This window comes from Marmota flaviventris, chromosome 3, assembly GCF_047511675.1.
Source record: "Marmota flaviventris isolate mMarFla1 chromosome 3, mMarFla1.hap1, whole genome shotgun sequence".
In the NCBI taxonomy this organism is placed as follows: domain Eukaryota; kingdom Metazoa; phylum Chordata; class Mammalia; order Rodentia; family Sciuridae; genus Marmota; species Marmota flaviventris.
Genome location: NC_092500.1, coordinates 93,367,353 through 93,394,957, shown reverse-complemented (window position 1 = coordinate 93,394,957; position 27,605 = coordinate 93,367,353). Strand labels below are relative to the sequence as shown.

The following is a 27,605-nucleotide window of genomic DNA, read 5'->3' as shown; positions in this document are numbered from 1 at the left end:
CAGGTCATTGGATGCCCATAGAGCATGACCTATAGCTCCACCAGAGAGTCCGAGACTCGCCACTGAGGTTGTTAAAGTGAGGCCTACCAGAACCGGCAGAAAGACTGCCCTACGGGTGCGGGAAGGTAGGGCCAACTGTTGGAATTCGGTGGGAGTATACAAAGACAGCTGAGGAACTACAGTAACCAAGAAACAGGTGCCAGAGACATTGATCGTTGAGGCACTTAAAGACCCGTTACGCCAGAGGAAATGTCCAGGTTGCATAAACGCAGGGCTCGATGGGGTGCTATAGCTCAAGGAACAAATGGGTAAAGGATTCATTGTTGGCAAGTGGAAACAGATGAAAGGGAATGAAGTATTGGTGGAATAACTTTCCCATAGTGGGATATGTGTCACATGTAGGGGTTGTCCTTTCTTAGAGAAATTGTAGGTTTTTGCTGAAATATTTCCTGCCGCTAATGGGACCGCTGCTAGAAGTGGACGACTAAGTGAAGCACAGAGAAAGCACTGAGAAGCAGGCACAGAAAGAGGGGTGGAGTTTAATAATCGAAGAGTTTGGTGTAGCAAATTGAGCCATGTGGGAGGGGGACCTGAGGGGGTTGAAGGCTCTGAATCCTCTTTGGATGGGCTATGGATAAGATCTCGAAGTTTTGATTCTGACTCCTTGATGTGTTCGACTACCTGGATGGTTGCCTTAGGTGGCGTAATCAGGGTGCGGCCAACAGTCATCCACCCTGTGGGTCTGGCTGAGGTTGTCCGAGCATAGACAGCAAACTCAACATTGTCCCAACGTTTGGCCTTGGGGTCAGGTATATCTAAAGTATACCATCCATTGTTATTGGATGAAGAGCCTTTATGCCATTTTAGGTAACTAGAAGTCCACCCTTCAGGGTAACCAAGTGAGTGGTAAGAATAGCTACCACGTTCATCATGGAACCTGCATGACAAATAGGGGCACCCATTATATATCTCAGGCCACCAATGACAATAGTCTTTGGTTTGATCAAAAAGGAAGCAAATGAAAGGCCAGTTCCAGCCACCAGGGATGAAAGTCCTGGAAGGTGACAATTTTAGGGAAATAGAGGTGCAGTTGTGGATGAAGCAAGTAGTTGCATCCACTGCGCAGACCTTCTGCATGCCATGTTCTGAGTATCGTTCCCGAAGAGTGAATAAATACATGGTAGGAGAGGAGGGTAAAGACCAGTCCTGACAGAGCACAGAAAATAAGCAGAGCACAAAAAACAAGCAGAGAGAGAAGACTAGGGTGTTGGGAGAGCTCATTGTGCCTTCTTTACGAGGAATTGGGCTGCGGGGAACACTGTGTGAGCCGCAACTTAAAGGGGTGAGATGGGTGTGGAGAGCAGGAGTAAAGGGGAGGTTCAGGAGGTGATTCTTGGAGTTCCTCTGGGGTGGTCCTGTCGTCAGCAGGTGGGGCCTCCTGGTGATATGGCTTCAACCTAGAAATGTGAATCCAGGGAGTGAGACTGTTGTCTGGTAAGGAGAGTTTGGCGGCGGTGGGGGTACAGAGAATGACAGGATAGGGGCCTTCCCATTTTGGGGCAAGAGGCCCTTTCTCCTCTGGGGTATTATAATAGACTAGACTCCCAGGTGTTAAGGGAGGAGTGTTTCGAGAGGAGACTGGGTCCGGAAGAAGCCAGTCCTGATATTTCCAGAGTTCCGAGCGGAGATGAAACAAGAGAGGCAAAGACAAATCTCGGGTGAGAGGTCCTTGTGAAACGACCAACCCAGGGGGTATAAGAGGTCTTCCATACATTATCTCAAAGGGAGACAGTAAAGATGGTTTCTTAGGGAGAGCTCTGATTTGAAGCAAAGCCAAGGGAAGGAGTTTGACCCAGTCTAAGTTTAATTCCATTGTCAATTTGGTAAGGACTTCCTTTAGAGTACGATTTACCCTTTCCACTTTCCCTGAAGCCTGGGGGCGATATGGACAGTGGAAATGCCACTTGAAGGAGAGGGCTTGAGAGACCTTTTGTGTGATCCTAGAAATAAACTCAGGGCCATTGTCGGATTGTAGGGAAGTGGGCATACCAAACCTGGGGATGATGTCTGTCAGTAAGATTGAAGCTACAGTGGAAGCCTTTTTATTGGAAGTGGGAAATGCCTCAACACAACCAGAGAAAGTGTCCACAAAGACAAGGAGGTATTTATTGTGCCGTACTGTGGGCATGTTGGTGAAGTCTACCTGCCAGTCAGCAGCAGGAATGTGTCCCCGGGCTTGGTGGGAAGGGAAAGGTTTGGGCCTTAAAGGAGTATGAGGGTTGGTCCACTGACAGATCTGACAGTTAGAGGCTATATTTTGTAGCATGGCTTTGTCAGAGGGGGTGAGGGAGAAGAAGCTCTGTAAAAAGAGGGTCAAAGACTGAGAATTGGAATGGAATAGAGTATGAAGGAACTTGAAAAGATCCTTGTTCTTACTGGAAGAAGTAGGGGCTTCAGATGAGCTGTCTAAAGTGGCCATTATATGTCCCCCAGGGGGGCCATAATTGGAAGTGGTAGCAGCCATTCGTGCCACCTGGTCAGCTTTGGCATTGCCCTCAGTGATAAGAGAGCCGTCCTTCTGATGGGACTTACAATGGACAACTCCCAACTGGGTGGGTAAGTGGGAGGCCTCTATCAGATTGGTTATAAGAGCCAAATTAGTGATCGCATTACCTTTGGTGGTAAGTAGGCCTCGCTCCTTCCATATTGCAGCATGGGATAATAAAATATGGAAGAGATATTTTGAGTCAGCATAAAGGGTGAGGGATTTGCCTTGTGCTAGAAGGCAGGCACGAGTGGCTGCTATAAGTTCAGCCTGCTGGTTGGTAGTTCCTGAAGGCAGAGCTTTGGCCTCTATAATCTCAGTGGCTGAAACTACAGCATATCCAGAGTAATGAGTGCCGTTCTGCCTAAAGGAACTGCCGTCAGTGAACCAGATAAGGTCAGGCTTGGTGAGTGGTCCCTCAGAAATGGAAGAATGACAGGGGAGGAAATCATCTAAGGTTTCCAAGCAATTATGAGTTGGTGTGTCAGATGTGGGGGTCGTTGGGAGTGGTGAGGCACAGTTCAATGCAGAGCAGGGGAGGAAAGTAATATTAGGGTTTTCCAGAAAGGAAGTGAGGAGCGACAGAACTCTGGATGGAGGAAGGGTTTGAAGGCCCTTATAAGCTAAAAGATCCTTCAAGTGATGTGGGGAGTGGATAGTTAAAGGGGCCCCAAAAGTCAGCTTAGAGGCTTCTTTGTGTAAAATTTGTCCAGAAGCCAGAGCTCGTAAGCAAGGGGCCCACCCACGGATGGTAGGGTCTAGTTGCTTGGAAAAATATGCCACAGGTGCAAATGTAGGCCCATAGTTTTGACCTAAGACTCCAAGTGCTTGCCCCCCTTTTTCATGGACATATAGATGAAATGGTCTTGAAAGATCAGGAAGGTGAAGGGCAGGTTCCTTTAAGAGGAGTTGCTGAAGCCTGCGGAAGTGGTAGTTGGGGGAGGAGGCAAGAGATTCACTAGGGGGTCCCTTTGCTAGGTCATACAGGGGTTTGGCTAGAAGAGAATAATTTGGGATCCAGGCCCTAAAATAACCTGCTAGTCCTAGGAATGATAGTATTTCGGCTTTCGTATGGGGCACTGGAAGATCAGAGAGGAGTTGCCTCCTATCCAGTGTTATTTCCTTTTTCCCAGGTGTAAGGCGAAAACCAAGATAGGTGACAGAAGACTGGGAAACCTGGGCCTTGTGGGGAGACACCCTATATCCCTTGTCTGCTAGGAAATTAAGAAGCTGGGCGGTGTGGGATTGAGAGTGTTCCCAAGAGGGACTACATAGAAGAAGGTCATCGACATATTGAAGGAGAGTAGAGTCAGGACAGGTGGGGTGAAAGGATGTGAGGTCCTGGGCAAGAACTTGGCCAAAGAGATGGGGGCTATCCCTGAATCCCTGTGGGAGGACAGTCCAGGTAAGCTGGAGGGTGTGAGGGTCAGTCCACGTAAAAGCAAAGATATCCTGAGATTCTGAGGACAAGGGAATAGAAAAGAATGCATCTTTCAAATCTAGGACCGAGAAGTGGGTAGTAGTGGCAGGGATCTGAGAGAGGAGGGTGTAAGGGTTGGGCACTAGCGGGTGGATGGGGACCACAGAGGAGTTGACAAGGCAAAGGTCTTGAACCAGCCTGTAGGACCCGTTAGGTTTCTTAACTGCCAGAATGGGGGTGTTGAAAGGAGAGTGTGTAGGCCTAAGATACCCCTTTCGTAATAAATCCTGGATGATGGGTTCTAATCAGAGGAGGGCTGTGGTTGTGAGTGGATATTGTGGTTGACTAATATATCTTGAAGGGTCCCGTAAGACAATATGAATAGGACTGCATTTAGCCATAGAGGGTGTAGTTGTGTCCCAAACCTCAGGGTTAACTGGTTTAGATAGTTGTGGAAGAGTGCGTGAAGGAGGTGTATCTGCCCCTAGGAACATCATGAGGAAATGAGAGGTAGGAGAGGTGTGGGGTGATAAGTGAATGGTGACTTTCAATAGTGAGAGTATGTCCCTTCCCAGAAGGGGAATGGGGCAATGGCTCATAACGAGAAAGGAGTGTGTGAAGGACAAAAGGGATCCCTGCATATAACATGATGGGGGGGGGGGGTTTCGAGGGAAAATCTGTTTACCTCCTACCCCGACAATAGGAGTTTTTGAGGGTGTGGTAGGACCCCAATACTCCCTCAAGACCGAAAAAGCGGCACCAGTATCTAAGAGGAAGGTAATGAAGCGTCCATCCACCAGGAAGGTGACCCTAGGCTCTTGCTTCTTGATGGTAATAGTCGGGAGGGAAGGCCCAGGGCTACGTCAATCCTCCTCTGCCAAGCCCAGGAGAGGCTCAGGTTGCCGGGCAGCTGACCAACCTCCCTTCCAGGTTGTTGGGCAGTCTGACCCCCAGTGTCCCCTTTGATGGCATCTTGGGCAGGGGGTGGAGGATGTCCTGGGCGAAGGACAATCCCTGGCCCAATGTCCCTCCTTACCACATTTGAAGCAAGCTCCAGGGGGTGTCTTATTGGGACGGCGTGGTGATGGCCTTCTCTGAATGACCTGGGCCAACATTTGGAATTTGGCATTTTCAGCCCTCTGCCTACGGCGTTCGCTTTCATCTTCTCTACCATGAAAGACCTTGAAAGTGACAGCGAGGATTTTGGTCTGAGGAGTAGCAGGGCCCTGTTCAAGCTTTTTAAGCTTGGCTTTAATGTCAGGGTAGCTTTGGGCCAGAAAATATGTCATTAAGACATGACGGCCATCAGGGGTTTCTGGGTCGAGGTTTGTGTACTGTTGAAGGGCCTTGGTTAGTCTATCCAGGAATTCTGAAGGTGTTTCCTCCTTCCTTTGAATGACCTCCTGCACCTTTTGAAAGTTAACAGCCTTGTGGGTGGCCTTTTTAGGCCCGCCAAGAGGCAGGATGTAAAAAGGTCACGAGACTATAAGCCTTCAGGGGTGTTGTAATCCCATAGGGGATCCTGCTCTGGGACAGGATGAGGACCGTGGGGTGGTTGGGATTGTTCCTATGATTTTCATCAGCATGGGCTTGGGCTAGCTCCCAGACCCGTCGCCTTTCCTCGGGGAGAAGTGTATTGGCCAAGAGCATGTAGATGTCATGATGAGTGAGGCTATATGCTTGCAGGACCCATTGAAACTCCCGAATGTAAGTGGTGGGGTCAGTGGTGAACGAGCCTAACTTCCTCTCTAGCTGAGTAATGTCCGACATGGAGAAGGGCACGTGGACTCTGATGACACCCTTGGGACCAGCTACCTCACGAAGGGGTGCGATTGTCTTGGGGTTGGGCAGGAGTCCCTTAGACCTGGTAACAGGAGGACTGAAAGAGGCAGTCGGCGGCGGACAGGAAGGAGAGGGAGGGGAAGGGAGTGTCTCTGCGGAGGAGGAGGTGGTGGAGCAGGCAGAATAGGGCGGAGAGGAGGGGGATGAAACGGAAGGCTGAGGATCTGTGGAATCAGGCAGAGGAAGAGGAGGGTATAGCGGGAGAGAAGGGGCAGATGGGGCTGGGGGATAAGGTGGGGGTTCATCTGCTGTGTCGAATGAGGAAGAATCTGCGAAGTCAGGAGTAGAAGTAGGGGAAGAGAGGGGTTTGCAAGCAAGGAGGACCTGAGAGGGAGGGCAGGAGGAGCAGAGAGCAGGGTGCTGTGCGAGAAGGCTAAAACCTTCAACGCAGGGAATCTCCCTCCACTTTTTCAGACGCTGGCAATAGTTAAAAAAGTCCCGGAGGAGGTTTGGATCTAAGGAGCCTTCTGGAGGCCAATGATTGCCATTATCCAGTGGATATGTAGGTCAATCTTGGGTACAGAATTTGATTAGAAGTTTGGGCTTGATGTCTGGTGTGAGGGAGAGTGTGGCCAGATTTTTTATTAAACATTTGAGAGGTGAGGCTTCAGGTACAGACGAAGAGGTGCCCATAGTCACAGGGAAAGATGGAAGAGAGAGAGAGAGAATAAGAGTAAGCGAGAGAGACAAAGAGAAAACCTGGGCTGGAGCGGCTTCCAGGAGGCTCAGGGCGAACGGGGGTCAGGTGGGCGTCCCCAAAATGACCAGCCATCGCGAGGAAATACAGAGGGCACTACCGGTCGTCACCAGTGAAGTGCCATCTGTGAGACCCATTGGGGTCGGAGCCATGGGCAACCTGACGTCAGGAAAGTTTTCGGCCGCAGCGGAAGAAGTCAGTAGTGAAAACAGAACTCTGGCTCCGGCAGAACGCAGTTCCAGGCCGGGAGTTCAGTTTTCCCCAAGCAGAAAGGCAGCTTCAGCCAGACACAGCAGCCCCGCAGGAAACAGCAACTCTAGCCGGCAGCGGCAGCGGCAGCGGAGGAGGAAAAACCCTGTGCCTCTCCTGTAAACTCAGAAGCCTCACGCCCCAAAGGGAAACGGATCACCAGAGGGTCCACGTGGCCAGTAAAGGTCTTAGTGGGGGGAATTCCCTCCCCCCTACCGGGCGTCTGGAGTGTGCCGGACGATCACGGTCACAAAACCAGCATTAGCCCGAAGGGAGTTGGTGAGCTGGGGTCAGGGGACGCTTACCTAAGCCAGATCAGTGGTGAGTGCAGGAAGCCTGCGTCTAAAAAGAGCGGACCAGGGCGGAGTGTCTCGGCAGAGCGGGGGACGGGGCTCTTGTTGGAAAGAGCTCACCCGTATCCTCACACGGGGCACCAGAATGAAAGAATTCCCCACGCAAAGACACTTCGCCGGGAGAAGTCCAATTTTATTGCAAAAAGCTGTGTGCTTATATAGAACTAAGAGGGAGATGGTAGGGCTTAGATAAATGGCAGGCAACCCGTTTATTGGCAAGTTCTTCCAGATATCAGCTCCAGAGCCCAGGAATTAGTTCTCATTGGGGCTAAGGTTCCCCGCCAGCGAGATTTGAAATTGGCGCCGGCGGGAGAGTTCACACGGGCGGGAACTTTTCGCGCCACTGCAGAAAAGAAGAAGGTAGGAAGAAGAGGTCCTTAGGCGCCATGTTGGGGTTTTTTTCTCTGGGGTATGGCTGCCGTTTATACTTTTCCCAACAAAATCATCTCTAGATTACTTATAATACCAAAATCAATATAAATACTAAGTAAGTAGTGGTTATAATGTGCTGTTGAGGGAGCAATGGCAAAGAAGTCTGTACCTGTTCAGCACAAATGCAATTTTCTTCCCAAATATTTTGAATCTGAAGTTCATTGAATCTACAGATGTGGGACCCATATAGGACCCATTGTAATAACTGAATAATTTTCTTTACTGTATATCATAGAGTCAGATGGAGCTACCATTTTCATTTGATAATTAAAATATTGATCTGAGGAAAAGATATAAAAGAAGACCAAGAGGAAGGAAAAAACTTTGCAGTTACAGATTCCACTGGTTATAAAGTCAAATTGTATTTATTTTCGAAACTTATTATATGTTTCTACTTAAACCTATTGTTTAGCTGGTGCTGTGGTGCACACCTGTAATACCAGCGACTTAGGAGGCTGAGATAGAAGGATGGCAACTTAGCAAAGACTTCAGCAACTCAGCGAGAACTTGTCTCAAAATAAAAAAAGGAAAAGGGCTGGGGATGTGGCTCAGTGGGTAAGCACCTCCATGTTCAATCCCTAGTACCAAAACAACAACCAAAAAACCTATTGTTTATAAATATTCTTTTATAAGTTTGTGGTTTTAATGATGTAAATTATGGTTTCAAAACTGGACACAATAGTTTCAAAACATGGTTTAACTCCATGTTTCAGAACAACCTGGTCCCAGTGCATGAGAACTGGCCCCAACGTACCCTGAGACTGAATAAAATAGGTAGACACATGCAGAATACTACAGAGTACAATTTATTGGGGGACTCACTGAGAAATGCTTGGTCCTGGGCAGCAGCAAGACCAAACAGATCCCTGTGATTTGGATAAGAAGCAGAAACATGTTATAATGGTCAGAGTAAAACTGACTTCTTTGAAACAAGGTATCTGATTTATCTCAAGCTAATATCAATAGGTCAGACACATACCTGGCACCAGGATCTGGGTGGAAAGCTCCACATACCACTATAATGGTCATGTCTATTTATAGTACACTAGGAAATTGTGTGGAGAACACCAGTCTGGGTTACGCAGGGGCAAACATGGAGGTTACCACTCAGGATGGCTGCAGTCACGTTCAGCTGAATCCATACACTCAGCCTGAAAAGAAATTAAAAGGTGTATAATTAAATATTGAACTAGCTTGTAGTGTTGGGATAGAAGGTTGGAAACTAGTCATTTTGAGCTACCATAACAAGACACCATAGCCCGAGAGTGGTTTAAACAACACAAATTTATTTCTTAGCACTGGGGATAGAAGCACAAGAATAGATAGCCAGCATGGTGAGGTTCTGGTGAACATTCACTTCCTGATGTATGTTGGGGTAGTCAACTTTTTAATTTTCTCACATTTATTTTTATAATGAATGCCTTCACAAGGGCTCTCCCCCCATGAGTTCTTTAACTTCCAAATACCCCATCTCCAAATGTCACCACATTGGAGATTAGAGTTTCAATATTCAAATTTTGGAAGAATATAAACATACAGTCCATTACACAGAGGACATAAACAAAATGGATGAGGGTGAAGATAAAAAAATGTTATATATTGGATATATTTGTGTGAAGAGAAACCATAGAGATAATTTTCAATGAATAGAGAAATATGATTGAACATTCTTGAAATTTCATTGTTGAAAATTGATCTTGGCAATTTTGCAGAATTAACATTCATCATCTCATCTCCTATAATACTTCCAGATCAAAAGCATGAACCAAAAGCATGGATCAGAAGTATCACAAGGTAGCCAGCTGAAAATCAACCAAGTTATTTAGACTACAATTCTTATATTGATTGATTGTGATTGATTAATAAATTATTTGACTCAACAAGATTTTTTTTGTGTGTGTGATTTTTACTTTGTTCTAGGTACTCTGCTGGACTCCAAGTATGATAATGAGTGAGAAATGGTATGCACTCTGTAAGGAGCTCAGACAGTTTTTAGCTCAAGGGCTTGTTGATGGAGAGTAGCACAACCAACAAGAGAACCCAGGTGAAACGGTTTCTGATTTATGCTCTTTTCAAGAAGCTGTCTGACTTCTTGTTTTAGTCAGTTTTTTTTTTTTTTGCTGCTGCTACAACTAAAAGACCCCACCAGAGAAATTGTAGAAAAATAAAAGTTTATTTGAGGGCTCATGGTTTCAGAGGTCTTAGTCCTCAGAAGGCCAGCTCCATTCCTCGTGTTTTCGAGGTGAGGCTGAACATCATGGCAGAATAGTGTGGCAGAGTGACACCATTCACATGATGATCAGAAAGCAGAGAGAGAGAGGTCTCTACTTGCTAGATACAAATATATACCCCAAAGCCATGCCCAATTCCCACTTCCTCCAGCCACACCCTAACACTTCAGTTACCATTCAGTTAATCAGGGGATTAATTCACTGATTAGGTTTAGGCTATAACCAAATCATTTGTCCTCCAAACGTTGCATTGTCTCATATATGAGCTTTTGGGGGCACTTTACATTCAAACCATGAAGCTTCTGAATTTCAAAAGTCTGCTCAATATCACAGCAGAATACTTGGCAGTGAAGCAAACAGATCAGCACATCTGACTTATGGTAGGTTAATGAGGACCTGGGTATTTGAGACCATGAAAAACAAACTTGCAGAATCTGAGGAAATGGGCCTTTGAGTCCCCACAACATGGATCAAATTCTAAACCTGAGAACCATCCTCAAACACAAGTACTAAAGCATCAAAGGTATTAGTTTTACAATACGAAAGCACTAAAGCACACATTTTAAGTATCAAGACAAGTATTTAAATGTAATTGAGGTCCTATCTTAATTACTTAATTAAAGCACATCTACATATGGGGAATAGGAAATCTGCAATTTCCAGCTCGAACAACGCTTCCTGCTCCTTGCTGTAGGGAGAGACTTTTTAAGACTTGTTGGCTGATTGCACATGTGTCCCTTCATCAGGAAAATAAAGCAGCGAAATCAGGGCAAGAGGAACACTCAGTTATTAACTATCTTCCATGGGTCCTGAGCTTTATGTATGTTATGACATCTAATCATCAAGACCACCTTACAGAGAGGACATTATTGTCTTCATTTTATTGAAAACTAAATTCAAATATTTTAAATACTATGCCCAAGGACACACAGTTTGTAAATAGTAAAACCAGAAATGGAACTAGGCTGGTCTAATTTTAAGGTTTATATTCTTTGCAGCCTATCATGGTATCTCCAAGGATTACAGCAAGATTTGAATGACAGAAAATATATCTGATGGTGAAATAGGGAAGATGGAAGTAGGAAAACATTATGATTTTTGTTCAAAACTGACAATTATATCAACAAAAAAGGTCTGGATTTGTAATCTTCATTATTCTCTGATCAAAAAGTCACTTTTCAAAAAGTGCTGTCACATCCACTCTTGGTTCCTTCACTACCCCGTGCTGACCTGGGAGCAAACCGTAATACTCCTGGAGAAATTTCTGAGAGATTTTAATTCATTAGGAAGTAGGAAGATAAAACCATGGGCTCTGGAGGCAGATAGTCTGTGCTTAAATCCCATTCTTGCTCTATCTAATGAACATAGACACATTATTTAACCTCCAGGTACCTTTGTTGTCTCCATGGAAATGCTAGTAATAATACCTAACTACTAAATTCGTGAGGAATAGATAAAATGATACATACAAAGAACTTAACACACTATCTAGTTCATGGTGAGTGTTCATCAAATGTTAGTTTTCTATTATTTTTAAAGACACATATAATAGAACATACAATAGATATAAATTGCTTCTCTATTTTTGGAGTGGAAAATCATCCATAAAATCTTCCAACTTTTGGAGGACATATGTTTAGAGACTATGTTTCTTAAATAGAAAGAGGATCATTTGGGGCTCATATGGCGCATTCAGTGTTGGTGGCTGTACTCCCCAAATTAGGCCTCTTCTCCAGGGCTATCCCATACTTCTTAAATTGCAGCCATTTTTACTCAAAATTTTACCACTAATTTGATTAGGTTCAGTTCACCACCAATCCCAGAAATCCAAATATGACAATCTGCTTTCTAGCTTTAGGGATCTAACCATAAATTTTGAGTTTGGACCATTCCCTCTTCAAAATCTTCTATCTCCTCCTCTTCTCAGATATCTCAGTCTGTATCTTCTTAAAACACAAACATCTATGGCCAAATTCTCCCGGATTTTCTTTTGTCTGACTCTGAAGAAATACTATTCTTTTTTTTTCCTGGGGGCTCGTTGTGGTGGTAAGGTAGATTCCAGAAGTTTTGAAATAAAATTCTGGTAGAAGGGGACCTTCATTATTTTCTGATGAGATTGCTTTAGGAAAAAGAAGAAATCTCAGGATAACAGTGAACTTTCGCAATAATGTACCTTGTTATGCAAATATGGATAAAACCCTGCTATGTATATGGTACTGTAAAGAATACTGAGAGGAACATGATCTATTCATAAAAGCTTATCCTCTAATTAGGGAAATGAGATGCAGTCAAGACAAAAACAACTGAGACATCTCTGAGCTTTCTGGAATTTCTATCAGAAACATGAATATCCTTGTACTGATTTAAATATCATGACAATTTTAAATAAGAACTAGTTTGGAGAGTTATATCTGAGCCTGAAGATATACTTTGATGGCCATAATCTTTGCCATTCTGCTTCAGTGACATTGAGATGGATCAGATGCTGGAATGTCAGAGAATCTTCCTGGCTGATTAGGTTGCTAGAGACAAAGGCCATACTCTAAATTAGCTCCAACAGTCTAATCAGAATGAACAGACCACTTGAGTCTGTGATGGAGACATATTGGCAGCTGATGAAGTCTGCCTGCAGAGATTTTGGTGAAAAACCAAAGTATATAAATGCCAAAAGCAGTTTGATTTCAGTGGAAGGACTAAGGATGATTTAGAAGGAAAAATTTATGTTAAACAATTCATTTCTTTTTAAATTTTATTTTCTTAAATGTTTGCCATATAAGCTTTAGGAATCATGCAAAATAATTTTTATCACCTCTTTGATGTGTGACCTAAAATATGTATTTTAAAAAATCATGCTCAGAGGCATTTTGATGGTTCAGACCACATCATTCAGATACCAACTGCCATCTGGGGCAAAATACCCTACTTGCAGATCCAAATCTTTTGATCAAGGAGGCCAATGGCATCTTGATTTTGAAACCCTGAACACATTTAAAATCTATAAAAAATTCATATCACTTGTCATGTAAAAGCATATATATCATGAAAAATTACACCAATAAGCTGATTCTCATAATAAAATCTTTCAGAATATAACTTTTTTTCCATATGATTTTTAACCTAAATAGAATACTATCCTAAGTAAGGTTTCCTGGGAAATAAAATGTAAGTAAAGGTTTCTATGCAGGGCTTTTGGAGAGTGCCATCAGGATCACACTGGTGGTTGAGTGGGGAAGGAGAGTGGGCAGAAGGAGGAGCAGAGATGTGTTGAAACAAAACACACCTCATCAGATCCTAAGGAGAGTTCTAAAACTGAGATGATTCTCCAGAGCTGGACCTACATCCTCCTTCATCAAACAGTCAACAGACATGGCTGTCCACTGGAAGTGGAGGGGAACTGGGATAAGACTGCATGTTCTCCTCTGCTAAGGGCATTTTCCAGAGGATTCAACTGAGCTCCTTTAATCATTAGCTTAGGCTCCTAGCAGTTTACTGAGTTTCATAAGTCTATTTTTTTAATATGACAAATTTTGTAAAAAAAAAAAAAATCCTCCAGGAGTCCATCCGATCTTTTGGGGGCAAAAATTGCCTAAGGAATTTTAGCGTGGTGTATTACAGCTCTGTCCTTAATACTGTAATCGATACTGGTTGTCTCCTTCCTCTACTACCCTCTGCTGCTTACTCCCCACAATCTTGGCTACCATCTCTTTTGGTCTCTATTATGTAACTTGATGAAACAATCCAGCCTTTCAACCTGAGGAGATGGCATCCCTAATGACTAGACCCAGAGCTATTGCACATGTCCATTTACCAATAAAATTGGACACTCAATGAGGTCCTTTGTAGCAAATGTATACCCCTTGTTTGAGAACCTCACCTCCTCTATTGATCATGTTGTATCACTTCTAACAATATGGCTACTCCTTTCCTTGCTTGCTGGTCTCTTTTCATGGAGAGCCTGATGTGACCAGGCAACAGTCTTGGCATTAAGTTTAATGAAATTCTTGTTTTGTTCTCTAGTGAAAGCATTCTTCTGGAGGGAACAATACTACTAAACCTACAGAGCTCAGAAATGTAAGAATGAGAAGCAAAAATTCCCCAAGTGGAGCTGCTTCTACACTGAGTTTATGGTTTCTAGATACATATATTTTATTTACTGAGGATGCAATACAATAAAATGGTTGAAGATTTACAAATATGCACTTTTTGTGAAGGATATTGTTTTCTCCATGCATAGAATCATTTCCTAATTCTTACCTCACTTGTACTTTTACAAAACTGTTCCATCACTGTATTAAATCAGTAGGTTCTGGACTGTGCGGTATGTGTTATTTGCATGCTATAATACTCACTCTATGTCTTCTTTTCTGTACAATGGGTTTCCTGGTTTGTAGCAGTGTTAGAAGGAATCTGTTGTTAGTGGTGTGAAATGCTTTCTAACTACTGGAAAAATAATTAAGGTAATCCCATCCTTGAAATATGTGTCCATTTTGGTAAAAAAAAAAAAAAGGAACCCTAGCCCCTTCCTGAATACATGGTCCAGTGTATTTTTTCTATGCTGGGATTGAACTCAAGACCTTTTTCATGCTAGGGCTTCATTACTGAGCCCTCAGTACAATGTAATTTACTTGACATGAAGTGGTTGATTTGGTCTCACCGAGGGATGGAGCCCTATGTGGAATTCTCATTGATCTCTTTCCATCACTGGTAGATCTCTGTGGCTTCTGATTGGACATTTATCAGCTGTGTCAGTAGTGAAATAAATCTTGAGGAGGATGTTCATGCCAGGTATATGCTTAGTTTTTATTCTACTATCATGGATACTGCATTCTTATGTCCATTATGTTAACACTGAGGTGACCATTTGCTGAAGCTAACATCATCTGATCAGGTCACTTTATCAACAGTTACTGAATTCTATTTCTGTGAAACATATGCTCTCTTCTCTGAGCAGCCAATCTGTTCTCCACGGTCTGCATATGAATCCACATGTATTTTAATCCTAGACACTTGTGTTTTTAGCAGCCTGGATTATCAGATGTACTACCCAAATCTCTGTTCAAGGTAAGGATTTCCTCTTACTGCTCTCTTTCAGGTAGTTCATTTTCAGTTGGTTATGCCTATACTAACAAGACCATCCTCAGCTGAGGCCATAAGACCAAGAGCAGCCTCTTCTATTTCCATTATCAGGTCAAAAGGAAACCCATATGAGGCCAGAGGAGTGAGCTGAGGGGCAAAATTGTAGCTGACAACAGAGTCTGGGCTACCCGGTTATAATGGATGATGCTTTTGCCTCTAGACTTGCTTGTGTCTGACATCCATCATTCTATTTCCTTTAGATTTTTGAACACAAAATCATTTCATATAATTAAGTTACTTAGAGAGAGCTTTATTGTTGAAGTTTTCACATTGAAGACATATTAGTGGACACAGGAGCAGAATTTATTCTAAGACTAATTACTGAGAAAAGTCTTTTCTGAGTGTTCTAGCTAAAGGCTCACGAATGATGAGATTTCCCATTCTGGCTGGAGGAGACAAGTCTTCTCTGCGTGTGAGCTCTAGCTTTTCTAAGTTGGGTGGTTCTTTCCTGGGTCTCAGGTGGTTTCCTGCCTTATTTTCCCCTCTCAGTTTATCTCCTTAACTATGTAAGTCTCCTGAGTTCTGCCTCTGCTCCCCATCTTTGAACTATAGCTTGAAAACTCTCTAAAGAGCAACCTGGAGCAATCACAGGGCTCACCTTTTTGTCTTTTCTTCTTCTTCCTTTTCCTTCTCCCCCTTCTTCTTAGGGACTGATATCTTTCAGAGCCCAGAGCCTAAAATTGGATTTGTTTAAAAACAATTGCTTCATCTAATTTGGTTGTTTCACGTGGGGATATAAATCTGGTCCCCATTTGGGCTCATGTCCTCAACTTCTAATGTCATCTTAGATTCAACAATCTTAACATTATCAGTTTATTTTCTTTTTCTCATTATTTGGGATTGGACATAAGGCGAGGTCATAGCAATCATTTTTAAAGTGAAAAAAGGAACAATTCTCAGATATTTTATTATCCCTTATGTCTATAATTTATGAATAGAAAATCCACATTGTCCATGTTTATTATTTATACCCTGGGATTATTTCAGCCATCTTCTGTCCTTTCATAGTACCTCATATACTCTTTATGATGCTCATTACCTGTGGGCTTGTTATGTAGTTGTGCAGAATTCATTGCTCCTTCCTAATGGTTCCCTGAATTATGTTATTGTAATTATGGTTTCTCATTCCACTCCTCTATCCAAGGGCAACTGACCCAATGTAGGTCAATCATGCACTCCCTCAGTGAGCAAAATATGGCCATTCCACCTTGGTAAGTAGGTCCTTCCTCCATCACATCCTTCCTTCTATTTCTCCTCTGTGGTGGCATCTTAGCCTTCCATCTCTCTCTCTCTGGTGTGTCAGTGCTCTAGCCTGGTTTCCAGACTCCTATCAGTTCTGCATATCTTCTGATCTATTCAAACATTTCCTTTTCCATAACACATTTGCAGAAATTTATTCTGTTTACATTCAGTAAAACAACTTATCCAGATTTGTATTCTGTGATACAATTTATTCTGTGATTATTTATATTCTTTGTGAAGAACAAGAACTATGGTTTATTCATCTTTATGACTTCTGAAGAACCAAGAACAACTGAAGGTGTGAAATAAATGTTGCATTAAATTTAGTTAGCCATAAAATGTTCTTGGCACTTTTTGGGGGAGGGATATATTGTCTACTTGCATGACTATATTATGGTCTTTAAGTCATAGAATCAGCTGGACCTTGATGAAAACATAATTGAAAAAAACTTTGAAGAAATGGACAGTATTTTCCCTCCAAAAGTGTATGGGAATAAAATTGTTCATATGCCACTTTACTAAGGGTTCCAATCTGTGAAAAATCTATTGGTCTAAAATATTCTAAATCTGCAAGTTGTTATTGATAACAACTAAGTCTCCTCTCTCCTATACGTCTTTTCATGTCTGGGTGTTTGTGTTGATGTTTTTTATCTTCTAGTTAATTGTTTGTTCTTCTAAGGCCCAGGATTGAAATCTATGCTCTACTACTTCTCTACTTACTTTCTGTAAGGATGGACCCCACTCTATATATGAGGATGCTTTTCAAACCTTTATCCAAGGCCTAATTTCTCAGCTGTGCTCAGTTTTACATCTGCTTTTGCTTGTGTGACATGGGAACATCCATATACTGCCACCCCATCAAAGCTAAATCTGGCACAAAGTGAACTCAACTCCTCACCTTTTAAACTGTCACCTTGTCATTTTAGCACATCATTAAAATGAGAATCATCCCCCAGACTTGGAAAATAAGATAGATTTTTGACTTCCTATTTTATTACCCTGCTCATACTGATCAAGTCCACATGAGTTACGTGTTCCCAAAAGTCAGGCTTTTCTTCAACTGGGTTCACCTGTGCACATTTCCAAGGGAGAAATGAAGCAGACAAGTTTAGCACTACGTAATCGAATTAATCTATAGGAGGGAATGAAGTCTGATTCATACAACTGTTTCTCAGTTGTATTTCTGGATCTGAAAATATTTTGCTTTAATTAATTGAGGAAGGAGGAACTCAGGACTAGAATGAATGATCTTCTACCTATAGTCATCATAGTCTTTGAGTTTAGCTTAGTTTTGGTGTTTTGTATCCTACCTATTAAGGACAATAAGATAGGTGAATCCAACAAAGGCAGTAAAATAGCCACAAAACCCTATATGTACAAGTACTAAGAAGGACCATGTAAAAATATAAATACAGATACTTTGGAATCTAGACTTTTTTCTTTATGTATTGTTGTTATTTTATACTGTGTGGGCTGTTATTATATATTTAAATGTGGTTAATATTTTGGCTTTTTTATTATAAATATCTTACCTTTATAAAAGCATTCTCATTTATTAAATGGACTATTTCTTTGATCCCAAATCATCATTAATTCTTAAACTATAAAGTGCTATGCCTTTTAATACAGACCCTTTTTCTAACCTGATAATAACAACTAGGTATAGAGCTAGTGCTCAAGTACACATAGCAGGACCTCGGAGCTCCCTTGTGTCTTAGTCCTTATTTCTACCTGCCTACTTTTTTTTTTGCATATACTCAGAGTCAAGTTCCTGATTTTCCCCAAACCTTTCTTAATTGTATATTCTCTATTCACTCAAATGTGAAAGCATGAGCATGTTTTCAAACCCATTTATCTCAACTCAGTGAGTTGTCCTGTCAGTTCTATTTCTGAGATACCACTTTCATTCATTTTGCTTTTTCTTGTTCCATTGTTACTGTCACTGGTAAGTTTGGGCATTATACATTGTGCCTTCATTATTTAAATAGACTCTTCATTGATCCCTTGAATCCAGTCTCTTCTTCAGACCAGTAACCTTCCAACACTTAACAGATTTTTCTCTCTAAAGCAATATCAGATCACTTTATTTCCTGCTTAACAAAACATTTATGTCTCATTGCTGTTATAATAAAGTTCAAACTTCATAGCATGACATTTATTGTTATGCTCTGAAACCAGTCACCAGTTAAGGGTTGAACTTCATGTAGTATGATTTTTCCTTCTGCTATCAAGATTCTACAACTATATATTTGCTTTGCACCCTTTATCTCTTGCTTCTTACCATAGGGTTCCATTCCCTTTGCCTTTTGGCTAAACTAGTTCTTTCCAAAATATGTACCAGGTTTCCCTGTCTTTGTGGCTTTGTAATACCTCTTCGTTTTTGTTGAAATACTCACTCTTCCACTTTTCTGTGTGAGAAAGTCTATTTATTTTTCCTGACAAAACTAAAATGACAACTTGTTTTGATTCTCCCAGGTGTAATTAAACACTTCTTCCCTCTGTGTTCTTTTAATTATTTTCCTCTACTTATACCAAATAAGTTTAACACTTATTTAATGCCTATTATTCCATTGTGTTGATAAAACATTGTCTGGCCAGAGACAAGTTGTCTCCTTTGCTGACCTCTACCTCTCATTCCCTGTTTCCTGAGGCAACTTCTGTTCATTTTCTAGATCTCAGTCTAAGCACCTCTTCCCATTGGGAAGTTTTCCCTGAGCACCAGGAATATGTTGGCCTTCTTTGAAAAATACTTGTCCTAATATGAACATCTCCTTCATGGTAAATTATGTGTAATTGTTTAATTCATTATCTGTAAATTGTCTATTTTATTGCAGTATTCCCTATAATTGGTCCAATGTTTAACATATGATAATAAATATTTACTCAATGATTGAATGAATTTAATTCTATTTTGTTCACTTTTGTAGCTACAACAGGACCAAATCATATGCATTTGATAGATTTAATATGCAACAAATAGATGAAGTGTAATATACAGATCCTCTTCCATTTAGATGGATTTACATCTAATAAACTCATTGTAAGTAAAAAATGAGTAGAAAATGCATTTAGTAACTAATAAATGTGTTATAAAGTCAAAACAATTTATGTCAAATAATCAATCATAAGCCCAGATGTTTCTTGTGTTATCATGGGGTTATGTACTGGTAAACTCACCGTAAAGTCATAAAACAGAATTGAATACTGTAAGAAATCACATCTAAACTGAGCACTTGATAATATTTGTTGAATGACTGAAGAAGCAAATGGACAAACAAAGACCTCCATGGGGTGTAATGACAATGGTGGGCTGAGAATGAGAAGGCCTCCGAGTGGTTGTAACACACTTTTCCTGCAGGACTTGGAGTAATGTGCCCAGCCACTCTTTATCGAGTAGTAAATCTTGTAATATTTGCTGGTAAGAAAAAAAAAAAAAGAAGCAAAACACAAAGGCAAGGGGAGGGACTTCATAATGCTACAGTTTCTAGATTTAGAGAAAATATGTGCAGAGAATGTCTCCACAAACTGCTCAGCCCTGTAGAGTTAGGGAGAAAGCTTTTCCCTATCTGTGTTGAAAAAAGAGTATTAGATTCAGGAAGTTCAGAGAGTTGCATTTTCTTTCCTCTGGAAAGTACAAATCGCCTACTGGATATAACCGCTTTCTCCTTTACCAACACAAGACCGTAGATTTCTTCATCACAAGGGTCCCTGTCCCCCAACATTGAAGATTGTAAAGGTTTAAGTAGAGATTTTAATCTCATACCAAAACTGTGATACTACTCTGTATATTTCATAACCTAAGAGTTTACATACTTCTTAACCTAAGGTCCATATATCTTAAATATGTACAAAAATCCATGTATTACCAATACTACAAGGGTTTAAGAAACTCCCTAAAACTCAAGGGAAATTGTTTCATTTATATTTTTCTGGGGTAAAATTATCACAGTTTAAAAATGAGGCTTTCAAGTGTGTTAAAAGACTTACCCTACCAACTAGTCTCCTTATCAAGATATGAAAATGTCAAAGAAATTGGAAAAAAATCCCAAATATTGGAGAGTGAGCTTAACAATAATAACAAAAGTGAAATTAGAGGAATTTGAAAAGGCATAAAAATGGTAAGAAAAAATCAGCCCTGGATTCAGTCCATATTTGATCTTAATTTATACCCTCTAACAATCTCTGTGATTGGATTTTGCAGCCCAAAGAAAATCAGCAAAATCATATAAGAAGGGTGGCTATCTTGCTCTTTTGTGATGCTATAATGAAAACAACTGAGACTGGGTAAATTCTGAAGAACAGAAATTTATCTCTCACAGTTCAAGGTCAACTCCAAGATCAAGGTGCCAGTAAATTAGTCTGTCTGGTGGGGCTGCTCTCAGCTTCCAAGATGGTGCCATGTGCTGAATCTTTCAGAGGGGAGGATCACTGTGTCCTTACATGGCAGAAAGCAGAAGGCCAAATGCTGCCTGAAGCCTCTTATAGAGGCCTTAATCCCACTTATGAAGTAGGAACCCTCATGGCCTAATCACTTCTTTACACTATTATGTTGATGACACCTAAATTTTGAAGGGGACACATTCAAGTCATATCAACCCTGGCCATCCAAAGGATATGTGTCCTTCTCACATACAAAATACATATGTTCTATCCCAATATCTCCAATCATTCCAGCATCAATTCAAAAGGCTAAGGTCAAGCCTCATCTAGATATCATTAAATTAGATGTGAGTGAGACCCAGTGGTGTGGTTCATTCTGAGGCAATTTGCTTTCCAGATTTGAACCTGTGAAATCAAACACTCTATGTGCTTCTGAAGTTCATTGGTGAGACAAGAACACAAGTTAGATTTTTCCCCATCATAAAAGGGATAAAAAGAAACAAAGAAAGGTGTCATGAGCACCATGTAAGTCTAAAACCAAACAGAGCAAATGATATTAAATATTAAGGAGTGAGAATAATCTTTAACTGGTTGTTTTCCTTTCAGACATACCAAGGCAGGGGTTGGAGACCCCAAGACATTGGGGGATGTCACCTCATGATTTTTCTGGGTGTATCCCACACTATAGCTCTGATATAATAGAGCGAGGTGCTTTACCAGGCTGGCACTGTAACCTGTGATCTGGGGTTGTGGGGACATCCCTGCCCCTATGACTCTAACAGACACTGTCCCAGAGGGCTCTTTTTGGTGCCCCTACTTCTACCATAGTTCTCTTTTGGGGCCCCAGGGCCCTCTGCAATATCCTCTGAAATCTAGGCGGAGATAACCATGCCTCCCCAGGTCATGCACCCTGGCACCTGCAGATTAGCTCCACATGGGTGTTGCCAAGGTTTATGGCCTACAGTTATCAGAGTAGTGTGCCAAGCCACAACTGGAGCCACTTGAACCAGAGTTGGGAGGCTAAAGAGTGCTGCACCAGAAATCACGGAGCAGAGACTTGAGGTGATCTCAGGCAATGAGTTCAGAGGCCTCAGGGTGCCTTGGGCCCCTCCTTCAAAACTGTCCTGCGCTCCAGGTCTTGGAGCTTGAGAGGACAACCTTGGAGATCTCTGAATTGCCTCTGGGGTCATTCTTTTATTGCGTTGATCAATAGTATCTGGCTTCCTCCTACCAACTAGTCTCCTTATCAAATAGTTGCTTAACCAAGTCCTAGACTTCTCCTCCTCAGCACATATTTTTATCCTTTACATGATCACTCAATTTTCCAAATCTTTCTGTTTTGCTTCTTTCTTGATAGCAAAGTCTGTCTTTAAATCATTTCTTTCTTCTTGCATTTACAGGCATTTAAAGAAGACAACATTGCTGAAAACATTGCTGCTTTGAGATTTCTTCCACCAAATAGCCTAATTTATAGCTCCTGAGTCCTGTCTTCCACAAAGTCCCAGGATATGAACATAAAAGTTCTTTGCCAATCTATAAAAAGGTTGACCTTTTCTCCAGTTTCCAATATCTTGTTTCTCTTTTTCAGGTCTGAGATATCATCAGAATAATCTTTGTCGTCATGAGCACTTAAGTGACCTGGATGCAAGAGACCTCCTCTAGAGCTGGCACCAGAATGACTCTCAGTACTGCACTCAGGGCCATACAGTAGTTCCCAGAATCCACTCCAAAACTGTTTCAGCTTCTACCCATCACCCAATTTCAAAGCCACTTCCACATTTTGTTGAGGGCCACAGCCTAGTCGGGATGACGCATGGCATTTTTGCCAGAAGTAGTGGTTGAGAGGTGATGCCAGCGAGTTCTCGCGGAGTTCCAGTTGAGCTCTCGCTGGGATTCCCGGAGAGTTCCCATTGGTTGGGGAAGTGCTGGAGGAGGGATATTTCCTGCTGCTGGGTCCTGGAGGAGCCGTGTGGCGGTTGACAGATTTCCCTGGAGTGTGTGTGGAGTGTGCTGGTAGAGTTCAGAAATAAAGTTTGTTCCTGCTTCAGTGGCTCCTGATTTGTGCCCAGCCAGATTGCGGCAACATTTTTGGGTATTTGTTATGGTAATACACCCTGCTGTTTTAGTCAGTTTTGTTTTTGTTGTTGTTGTTGCTATGACTAGAGGACCTGACCAGAACAATTTTAGGGGAGGAAAAGTTTATTTGAAGGCTCATAGTTTCAGAGGTCTCCATCCATAGACAGCCTGCTCCATTCCTCATGTCTCCAGGTGAGACAAGTACAACATGATGGAAAAGGGGGCAGAGGGGACCAGCTTTCCTGGTGATCAGGGAGCAGAGAGAGAAAGAGTCTCCAGTCTCGAGATATAAAATATACCCCCCTATAAACATGCCCACAACGAACAGTTTCCTCCAGCTATACCCCACCTGTTCCCAGTTATCACTAAGTAATCCCATTAGGGATTAATTCACTAATTAGCTTAAGGCTATCATGCATTATCTCACACTTGAGCTTTTGGGGAACACCTCACATCCAAACCACAATACCTCCTCTCAGAGTCAATTTCTGCCTTAATCATTTTTGTGCTGCTGTAACAAAAGTATCTGAAACTGGGTAATTGAAAAAGAACAGAAATGGATTTCTCACAGTTCCAGAAATGGGAACATCCTAGATCAAGGTGTCAGAAAGTTTGGTTGTGCAGTGAGAGCTATTCTATGCTATTTTACAGTTTTTTAAAAATGTTATTTCCCATGTAATTTGAAAGTTATTTAGTAGTATTTTTAGAATTTCCTGGTAGAAGAGGCTTTAGAAAATAGTTTATTTATTTCTAGTTTGATTGAATCATTGTCAGCCTTCAGAGGGGAGAAACACTGTCCTCACATGGCAGAAGGCAGAAAGGCAAAGCTCTTTGATGCTGAGTAAAACCTCTGCTGGTAGTATGGATCAGGTTTGTCCCCCTAGGGCTTATGGGTGAAAAGCCTGGTCCCCAGTATGGTCTTATTAAGAAGTGGAGGAGCCTTTATAAGAGTGGGGGGTCAAGTGGAAAGTGATCAGATCACTGGGTGTCCCTTGCAAGGAATTAATGCTGTTCTTTTGAATGAGTTCCCATGAAAGTAAGTTGCTATAAGACAGCAAGTTTGACTTCTAATCTTAGATTTCCCTTTTCACTATGTGATCCCTCCCTCTTACAGGTGCTCCCCAAAGATCCTCACTAGCCAAAGACCCTCAGTAGAGCCAGTAGATATCAGTGTGATGCTTTTGGACTTCCAAAATATGAGCTAAATTAGCCTCTTATCTTTTAAACACATCTAGCCTCAGATATTTTTGTTATAGTAACAGAAAATGGAGTAGTATTCATTCCCGATCAATTCATAAGGGAGGAGACCTTATGGCTCAATCACCTCTTTTATTATTATTATCATTATTTTGTTTTTATTAGAGCATTAAAGTTATACATAGTAGCTGGGTTTATCCCAAGAAAATCATTCCTGCATGGAATCTGACCAACAGTATTTCAGTCACCATTCTTCCCTTCCTCTCTACTTCTTACCCCACTTCCACTCCATTGATCCTTCTCTTGCTCATCCACACACACCTATAAGTGATTTTCCCTGTGGTGTATTTATATATGTACATAATGAGTTATTAAATTAATTCCACATTTTTCTCTTTTCCTATCTGTCCTCCTTATCTTCTTGTTCTTCTCCATTATCTTATATCTTCATAATATTTGATCTCCTCTTTCCTTTCCTTATTTTTCTTTAGCTTCCACATATTAGAGAAAACATTTTGATCCTTGATTTTCTGAGTCTGGCATGATGTTCTCCATTTCCATCCACTTACTGAAAAATACTATAATGTCATTCTTCTTTATGGCTAAGTAAATCTCCAATGTATATATTTACCATATTTTCTTAATACATTCCTCTGTTGATGGGCATCTCTGCTGTCAATCACCTCTTAAAAGGCCTACCTTTTAGAACCATCACATTGTTAATAGCTAAATTTTGGAAGAGACACATTCAAACCATAGCAGTGATCTTTTAAATAGCTTATGAAAAATAACAACCCTCATAGCTAACAAAAAGAATTGGAGGAAAATATAAACAAGTAGAAAGGATATATTAATACAAAAGCCATAACAGACCCTAACTATTTTAAAGTATGAATTCACACTAGCATAGCTGTGATTGGTTATGTTAAGAGAAAGGAATGACTTCAGAAAAGAATTAATTGCTTTGACAGTAGTTTTAAAATGAAATGGAGACTTAAAATCGCAATGAGATTTCACTTTAATAATGTATATAGCCTTGTTAATAAATCCCTCATTTATTAACAAGGCTATATACATGCAACATTTCTACCTATATGTGTATGTATATATTTATGGCATATATATTGTATATAAAAATATAACAAAATTAAAAAGTCAATATTGGGAGTATATGATTTTTTTTCAAGTCGTGTATTTATTATTCAATTTTAGAAACTTGCTTCAAATTAGTATTTGACACTATTGTGGGAACATACCTGTTTTCAAATTTAAGGAATATCCATTATTTTCTGTTTTCTTGAGTTTTAAATCATGAATTGTGTTGAATTTTTTCTGGTGCCTTCTTTTCTCTGGAGGTTACCTACTTTTTTTTTTTAAATTCTAGTCTCTAAAATATAGTGAATGACATGATGGGTTTCTTGGTATTAAAACATTTTAATTCATTGAATAAGCATATATAAATTATTTTAAAGCATATACTATTGAATTCTCTTTGCTAATATTGTACTTAAAATTTTGTCATCACTCTTCATAAGTGAGATTCATTTCTATTTTTCATTTTTTGTTATGTGCTCTCTCACAAAATACGATTGCACTTGCTTTATAAGATGAATTGGAAATCTTTTTCTACTCTGGCTATTTAGGGGTGGTGCCAATTTCACATTGAGGCCATCCGAGTCTGCTATATATCACAGAGAAAGCTCAATCTTTCTTTCTCTTTTCTACCATAATTAGTTCTTTTTTACTTCATGCTTCCACTGGAGATAATTTTGATGAGTTGTATTTTTCTACAAAGTATTGATTTCATGTAATCCTCAATGTGTTATGATTTTTAGACTTTAATTGTTTTGTTATTTTCAGTTTTGTATATTTGTGCTTTCTTCCTACTTTCAGGATTAGACAATGATTTTTCTAATTTATTGATATTTTTATCTTTGATTTTCTTTTTTTGTTTTCTAACTCATTTTCTTCTTTCATCTTTATTAATTCCTTTATTTTGCTTTCTTTTGATTTACTTTGTTGTTCTTCCTTCTTTTTATTTAATTAGTTTTTATGCTGTGCTGAGGATGGAACCCAGTGCCTCACACATGCTAGGCAAGCCCTCTGCCATTGGGCTATAGCCTCAGCCCCTTTCTTGTTTCTTGATTTGCTGTTAACCCATGTATTGTTATTGATATGGGTATTTGATGCTGTGTGTTGTTCTCCGGTAACTGCTTTAGTTCTAGTCCATAGATTTGAAATGTTTATTATCATTATTTTGAAGCTGTTCTACAACTTTATATTATTTCTCTTGTAACCTAAAAGTTACTTGGTAGTACTTTAAAAATTTTCAGATAGAAGGACTTTTGTTTTTAAGTTATTAATTTCTATTTTAATTGAATTATTGTCAGAGGGTTTTCTTTTTTGATACCATTTATTATCTTTGAAACACAAATTTTATTTTGAGACCTACAATATAGTCAATTAATGTAAACATTCTCTTTGCATTTGGAAGAAAAAGATCTATTCTCTATTACTGGGCTGAATTCAATGAATATCTATGAGATTTACCCTAATGATTGCATCATTTAAGTCTTCAATATTAATACTAATTTTTTTGTCCATTTTATTGGTCTTAGTTTGAGAGAGGGGTGTTAAATTTTCATATTATTACTGTGTTCTTCCTAAATTTTCTAGGTGTTGGTTTATGAAAATTGCTGCTGCATTATTTGGTGGATAAATATTAATTACTGTTTTTTCTTTATTATGAATTGTGGTTCTTAGCAAAGTGTTCTTTTTGCTTCTATTAGTTGTTTAAGCTCTCGGTTTACCTTGTCAGACACCAATATTATAATCCCTGATTTTTGAAATTTTATATTTGTCTGAAATATCTTCAGTCATCCCTTATACTCAAAATTTTTGAATCTTTTTTAGAAATTCAGTCATGGCTCTTCTGTAGGGAGTAGTGTTTGATATACTTTGTTATCAATTTTAAAATGTATTTCTAAGCCTACGTGGGTTAAGCATCTCTGTTTTTATTGTTCTGATTGCATAAATGACTTTAGTTGTGTCATTTGGCTTTAATGTCTGAATGTATACATGTTTTCATAAATATTCTTTCAAATATAGATTATTATACTTGTGTTGATCTTTTGGTATTTAGGGAAGTTTATGCTTTTTGTTTTAATGGCTACCTTACTATTACTATCTTCATATAATATTTCTCTTTAACTCTTTCTACCTTTTTCTGGCTATTGTCTATTGGTTCACTCCTATCAACAAAATTGAAATAACTAATCGCTTCTTCACTTCCTCTTATTTCCTACCTCCCAACATTTAAAATTCTTTCCTTAATTTAAAAATTAATTGTATTACACCTGTATATTTATAAGTATTTGGCCATTACACACAATAATATCGCCTATGTAAACATTTATACACATATATAATTTAATTAATATATCTAAGCATCTCACCGTATATCTATAGGTATACACACACTTACATGTACGTATATACATTTCAAAAATATATATTTGTTACTGACCATCAGGTTAGTGAGTTATCTAAATCCTGTTCTCTAATAGATTCCTCAGGAAGGGCTTGTGAAAAAAAAATTTTAGAATTCTTAAATATTTGTAATAGTTTGCCTGTGGCCTTTGTACTTGTGTTCACTTTGGCAAGATAGAAGATCTTTGCTTATATTTTGTTTCCTTGTGTATCTTAAATATGCTAGTCCATTGTTTTGAAAAGTTTAATGATAAGACAATTTTATTTCTCTTATGTATGAGTTGGTCTTTTCTGCCTGGTTAACTAAACTTTTGGT

The 27,605-nt window shown here is 40.2% G+C and overlaps 1 long non-coding RNA gene across 1 annotated transcript in view; it reads left to right on the top strand.

The window, feature by feature from the left end:
• Nucleotides 1-22,574, top strand: part of LOC139705028 (uncharacterized) — a 33,905-nt gene extending 11,331 nt beyond the window's left edge. The window contains exon 2 of the long non-coding RNA XR_011706926.1: nucleotides 22,116-22,574. This is a non-coding gene — a long non-coding RNA (uncharacterized lncRNA). The remainder of the gene's footprint in view (nucleotides 1-22,115) is intronic.
• Nucleotides 22,575-27,605: the final 5,031 nt, after the last annotated feature.